This window comes from Limanda limanda, chromosome 20 (genome assembly GCF_963576545.1).
Source record: "Limanda limanda chromosome 20, fLimLim1.1, whole genome shotgun sequence".
Taxonomy (NCBI): Eukaryota; Metazoa; Chordata; class Actinopteri; order Pleuronectiformes; family Pleuronectidae; genus Limanda; species Limanda limanda.
The window spans coordinates 21905841-21913479 of NC_083655.1; positions in this window are offsets into that span (position 1 = coordinate 21905841).

Consider the following 7639-nt stretch of genomic DNA (forward strand, 5'->3'; position numbering starts at 1 on the left):
GGCAGCCTATACAGATTAAATGTTGTTTAACTTAGTGGAAACAGGAATTTCCTGACATTTTGAACTTTTTTCCCAATTAAACCAATCATGTTTAAAAAAAGGTAGTTAATTAAGTGATGAAAAAACCTTGCATTCTGAGTCATTTGACAGACTAGACTGATCATGTCATGTCCCTGACAAGGCTGCAGAACCACACTTTTAACAGTCAAGCCTGTCCTAGGTTGTGGTGTATTATTCTGAGGTAAGTGACAGCTAATAGATAGATAGCTGAACTCTGACTGTGCTGTGTAATTAACATACTGAGGTTAAAGTCCAGAGTGGCCCCATTTTGTTGCAGGTGGAGCAGAGATTGCCCCAATCTCTCCATGTCACTGAGCACCATGAGGCCTCTGCCCTGTCAGCTGACCTCTAACATGCTGCCATGTTCTGTTCACACTACTGTCCACGTGAAGACAGAGAGAGATAGCCATGATGAAGCATGGTAACATGAGACCGCTCTGCAGAGACAGGTCTCATGTAACCAGTTATGGCTCATCTGCTATAACTGCTGGTAATGTTAAAAAGTACATAATGTTTTTCTGACTGAAGCTCCTCAAACAAACTTTTTCGTTGATTTTGGCTCCTTTGTGGACAAAAGTGGTAGTGATACCACTGTCCCCTGCCAAAACAACCTCGGCCCAGACAGCATGTGCATTTAGGAAGGAAGAAGAGATTGACAGGTACTAGGTGTGTAAGCAGTAGCACATATTTTATACTTAACTTATCCTTCCCTCTTAGGACAGTGTGCACCGCGAAACAGTGTATTGTCACTTTAGGGAGTGATCTCAGTGAGAGAGAAGAGGGAGGGATTGGGGCTGACCCAAGGTTAATCTGTAAACTATTCATTGGATAAACATTCTTAAAGGAAAGATAAAAGTACAAAACTATGTCTGGTTATATGCCACTAACACACCCAGTACACCAATATAACTGACTCCCACAAGCAAAGAAACGTGGAGCTATGCAGACAGTCTGTGGTACTTTGAGCACATTGCACCTACGTGTTGGGTTGGTTATATACGAACCCTCAAGGACAAGTGGAAGCACAGACACTTAGATACACACCTTTGCCTTATATAAGTAAGTATGCTATAATGAGTGTAATCAGTGATAGAATTTTCATGCTACATCTGATGATACATTATTAATATTGCATGTCAACAATGCTAATGGGTCAAGACCTATATTCCTCCCCCACTGTGATGTTTAAAGTGCCAAAAATTTGGCAACATAGCAGCAAACTGCAAAGGAAAACAGAGATGTGGTAGATGTGCAGCAGAGGTAAGAGGTAAGGGTTAAAATGTTGCCGGGGATTTCAAATGCTGAGGCAGTGAACAAAGTGTTGACCCAATCAGATGTCTCTTAGACAGAGGTAACAAGGAATAGCTACACCACCTCAGGGGGAAGTGAAATACATGAGGTAAAGAAAGGCACACTGACAGTCTAAAAAAATGAATTTGTACTGTTTATGGTAGCGGTAATACATTGCTCATTGCAGAAGGATAACAAAACAGAGAAAATCAAGATAATTGCAAAGGAAGCCGAGAAATACCTTGGGATAAAATAATAAAGTTGGGAAACAGTCGAAGGAAAGCTAAGCTCAGGAATCTCTAGTTCTCAGACACGGATTGATGGCCCATAATGGTGTTAAAAATGTTAGCGTGGAATACTCAAAGCCTTATTGACAATGGACAAGAGTTTGTGTCAAAATTGCCAGAAAACCAAACATAAAATGGCTACAAGAGACAGGGTTGAAGCCAAATTGGGATTTTTTTATAAATGGATATACAACAATCAGAAATGACAGGAATGGGTGGAGGGGTTGCAATTTTTGTGAGGAGAGGGATGAGGTACAATGTTAATAAGGTCAGTAAAGAACAAGAATCAATAGCAATCAAAGCATCGACAGAAAGAGACAGCTTAGAGATAGTGAATTATTATAATTCATGTAACAGACTGACATCTGACATATTAAATGCAACAAGTGGTCCGGTCAATGACAGAGTAGTTTGGTGCGGAGATTTTATTTCACACAGTACATTATGGGGAAGCAATAACACAGACGAAAATGGGGCAGTAATGGAAGAGTTTATGGATGATAATCACTTACGGTGTATAAATGATGGAAAGGGAACACGATAAAACAGTATACAGAACACAGAAAGTGCAATTACATCTACAAGATTTGCAGGTATTAGTACATGTCTACAATAGGCAGTGACCATTACCCAATTTTAACCCAAATTGGAATAGAAATTCATCAAGATCAAGTGGTAAGAATACAAATATGGAAATTCGATAAGGCAGACTGGAATTCATTCCAGATAATAAGTAAAAATAAATATGCAAAACTAGAAGAAGAGAATATAACAGGTGTGTAGGAAGTTAGTAAAAAATGAATGGAAGCGATTATACAATGAGCAGAAGAAACTTTTCCCAAGAGTACAGGAAGAAAAAGTAAAAGAAGTGTGCCTTGGTGGAATGAAGATTGTACCTAATCAATTAAAATGAGAAAGAAACCATTTAGAAAATGAAAGGCTCATCAAACAATGGATGCATTTATTAAATATGAAAAAGCGCAAGCAATAGTCCATAAAACAATTCGAGTGTCAAACAAACATGCTGGAGGCAATACTGTGATATAATTGGGAGATAAATACAACTGTCAAACATATGGGGAATGATTAGGAAAATGAATTGCAGTTCAGAAAACCTATCAGAAAAAGCTAAACAATGCAGAGTAAACCCTCTAGAACAAAACCCAGAAATAGTACATGAAAGGGCTTTAACCGAAGAGGACTTGGATTTACCTTTCAGTAATTTTGACCTGGAGAGAGCCATTTCTAAAGCACAACAAACGTGCCAGGGAAAGATGAAGTATGTTACAGGATGTTAGATAATATGAATGAAGGCACACTCGAAGTAGTAAGATTATTTAATAAGATATGGGATCCAGGTAAAATCCCAACAAGTTGGAAGCAGTCAGTTATAGTTCCAATAATTAAACCAGGAGAAGAGCCATCAAATCCATCAAGTTATAGACCGATAGCAGTTACATCAAAATTAGGGAAAACCGTGGAACGGATGGTTACGGAGAGCTTAACACATCATCTAGAGCAGTCATTCCCAAAGTGTGGGGTGCGGCTCCCTGGTGGGTCGTGAAGCCACTACAGGTGGGCCCTGAGAGGTCATCAGAAAATAAATAGATAAAAAGTTTCAGATTTGTAAGTAAGCGTTGATTACAACAAAAAAATTATGATTGATTAAAAAAATAAATAATCATCACAGTTAATGAAACAAAGACATGAGATATAAACTGACCTATATAGCAGGTGTCCTTGTTTTTGGTGACCATCACATTAACACTTGAACGCATCATTAGCGGGGAATCATAGGTGAGGGAGTGTTTTTATAGTACTTTGAAAAAATCCAGAAATTAACTAATTTGATTGTATACATGTTGGACTTCACCCTGAAAAATCTCCATATCTATACATTAAATATGTTTGATATTCAGTATGTAGGTAGTCAGAGAGCTCTTAAACACAGGCATATCAGTCTCGCTCTGAACTTATTGAGCAAAGTGTTTTTACAGTATTTTGAAATATCCAGGAATGAACTGATTTGATTGTACACATGTTGGATTTTACTTTGAAAAATCTCCAAATCTATACAGTAAATATGTTTGATATTCAGTATGTCGGTAGTCAGAGAGGTCCTGAACACAGGCATATCAGTCTCTCTCTCTGAACTTATTGAGCAAAGTGTTTTTATAGTACTTTGAAAAAATCCAGAAATTAACTGATTTGATTGTATACATGTTGGACTTTACTTTGAAAAATCTCCATATCTATACAGTAAATATGTTTGATATTCAGTATGAAGGTAGTCAGAGAGGTCCTGAACACAGGCAAATCAGTCTCTCTCTGAACTTATTTAGCAAAGTGTTTTTATAGTACTTTGAAATATCCAGAAATTAACTGATTTGATTGTACACATGTTGGACTTCACCCTGAAAAATCTCCAAATGTATACAGTAAATATGTTTGATATTCAGGATGTGGGTAGTCACAGAGGTCCTGAACACAGGCATATCAGTCTCTCTCTGAACTTATTGAGCAAAGTGTTTTTATAGTACTTTGAAATAATCCAGAAATGAACTGATTTGATTGTATACATGTTGGCCTTCACTTTGAAAAATCTGCATATGTATACAGTAAATATGTTTGATATTCAGTATATCGGTAGTCAGAGAGGTCCTGAACACAGGCATATCAGTCTCTCTCTGAACTTGTTGAGCAAAGTGTTTTTATAGTACTTTGAAAAAAATCCAGAAATTAACTGATTTGATTGTATACATGTTGGACTTTACTTTGAAAAATCTCCATATCTATACAGTAAATATGTTTGATATTTAGTGTGTAGGTAGTCAGAGAGGTCCTGAACACAGACGTATCAGTCTCTCTCTGAACTTATTTAGCAAAGATTTTTTATAGTACTTTGAAATATCCAGAAATTAACTGATTTGATTGTACACATGTTGGACTTCACCCTAAAAAATCTCCAAATTTATACAGTAAATATGTTTGATATTCAGTATGTAGGTAGTCAGAGAGGTCCTGAACACAGGCATATCAATCTCTCTCTGAACTTATTTAGCAAAGTGTTTTTATAGTACTTTGAAATATCCAGAAATTAACTGATTTGATTGTACACATGTTGGACTTCACCCTGAAAAATCTCCAAATTTATACAGTAAATATGTTTGATATTCAGTATATAGGTAGTCAGAGAGGTCCTGAACACAGGCATATCAGTCTCTCTCTTAACTTATTTAGCAAAATGTTTTTATAGTACTTTGAAATATCCAGAAATTAACTGATTTGATTGTACACATGTTGGACTTCACCCTGAAAAATCTCCAAATTTATACAGTAAATATGTTTGATATTCAGTATGTGGGTAGTCAGAGAGGTCCTGAACACAGGCATATCAGTCTCTCTCTGAACTTATTGAGCAAAGTGTTTTTATAGTACTTTGAAATAATCCAGAAATTAACTGATTTGATTGTATACATGTTGGACTTTACTTTGAAAAATCTCCATATCTATACAGTAAATATGTTTGATATTCAGTGTGTAGGTAGTCAGAGAGGTCCTGAACACAGGCATATCAGTCTCTCTCTGAACTTATTGAGCAAAGTGTTTTTACAGTACTTTGAAATATCAAGGAGAGAACTGATTTGATTGTACACATGTTGGATTTTACTTTGAAAAAATCTCCAAATCTATACAGTAAATATGTTTAATATTCAGTGTGCAGGTAGTCGGAGAGGTCCTGAACACAGGCATATCAGTCTCTCTCTGAACTTATTGAGCAAAGTGTTTTTATAGTACTTTGAAATAATCCAGAAATGAACTGATTTGATTGTATACATGTTGGCCTTCACTTTGAAAAATCTGCATATGTATACAGTAAATATGTTTGATATTCAGTATATCGGTAGTCAGAGAGGTCCTGAACACAGGCATATCAGTCTCTCTCTGAACTTGTTGAGCAAAGTGTTTTTATAGTACTTTGAAAAAAATCCAGAAATTAACTGATTTGATTGTATACATGTTGGACTTTACTTTGAAAAATCTCCATATCTATACAGTAAATATGTTTGATATTTAGTGTGTAGGTAGTCAGAGAGGTCCTGAACACAGACGTATCAGTCTCTCTCTGAACTTATTAAGCAAAGATTTTTTATAGTACTTTGAAATATCCAGAAATTAACTGATTTGATTGTACACATGTTGGACTTCACCCTAAAAAATCTCCAAATTTATACAGTAAATATGTTTGATATTCAGTATGTAGGTAGTCAGAGAGGTCCTGAACACAGGCATATCAGTCTCTCTCTCTGAACTTATTGAGCAAAGTGTTTTTATAGTACTTTGAAAAAATCCAGAAATTAACTGATTTGATTGTATACATGTTGGACTTTACTTTGAAAAATCTCCATATCTATACAGTAAATATGTTTGATATTCAGTATGAAGGTAGTCAGAGAGGTCCTGAACACAGACGTATCAGTCTCTCTCTGAACTTATTTAGCAAAGTGTTTTTATAGTACTTTGAAATATCCAGAAATTAACTGATTTGATTGTACACATGTTGGACTTCACCCTGAAAAATCTCCAAATGTATACAGTAAATATGTTTGATATTCAGGATGTGGGTAGTCACAGAGGTCCTGAACACAGGCATATCAGTCTCTCTCTGAACTTATTGAGCAAAGTGTTTTTATAGTACTTTGAAATAATCCAGAAATGAACTGATTTGATTGTATACATGTTGGCCTTCACTTTGAAAAATCTGCATATGTATACAGTAAATATGTTTGATATTCAGTATATCGGTAGTCAGAGAGGTCCTGAACACAGGCATATCAGTCTCTCTCTGAACTTGTTGAGCAAAGTGTTTTTATAGTACTTTGAAAAAAATCCAGAAATTAACTGATTTGATTGTATACATGTTGGACTTTACTTTGAAAAATCTCCATATCTATACAGTAAATATGTTTGATATTTAGTGTGTAGGTAGTCAGAGAGGTCCTGAACACAGACGTATCAGTCTCTCTCTGAACTTATTTAGCAAAGATTTTTTATAGTACTTTGAAATATCCAGAAATTAACTGATTTGATTGTACACATGTTGGACTTCACCCTAAAAAATCTCCAAATTTATACAGTAAATATGTTTGATATTCAGTATGTAGGTAGTCAGAGAGGTCCTGAACACAGGCATATCAATCTCTCTCTGAACTTATTTAGCAAAGTGTTTTTATAGTACTTTGAAATATCCAGAAATTAACTGATTTGATTGTACACATGTTGGACTTCACCCTGAAAAATCTCCAAATTTATACAGTAAATATGTTTGATATTCAGTATATAGGTAGTCAGAGAGGTCCTGAACACAGGCATATCAGTCTCTCTCTTAACTTATTTAGCAAAATGTTTTTATAGTACTTTGAAATATCCAGAAATTAACTGATTTGATTGTACACATGTTGGACTTCACCCTGAAAAATCTCCAAATTTATACAGTAAATATGTTTGATATTCAGTATGTGGGTAGTCAGAGAGGTCCTGAACACAGGCATATCAGTCTCTCTCTGAACTTATTGAGCAAAGTGTTTTTATAGTACTTTGAAATAATCCAGAAATTAACTGATTTGATTGTATACATGTTGGACTTTACTTTGAAAAATCTCCATATCTATACAGTAAATATGTTTGATATTCAGTGTGTAGGTAGTCAGAGAGGTCCTGAACACAGGCATATCAGTCTCTCTCTGAACTTATTGAGCAAAGTGTTTTTACAGTACTTTGAAATATCAAGGAGAGAACTGATTTGATTGTACACATGTTGGATTTTACTTTGAAAAAATCTCCAAATCTATACAGTAAATATGTTTAATATTCAGTGTGCAGGTAGTCGGAGAGGTCCTGAACACAGGCATATCAGTCTCTCTCTGAACTTATTGAGCAAAGTGTTTTTATAGTACTTTGAAATAATCCAGAAATGAACTGATTTGATTGTATACATGTTG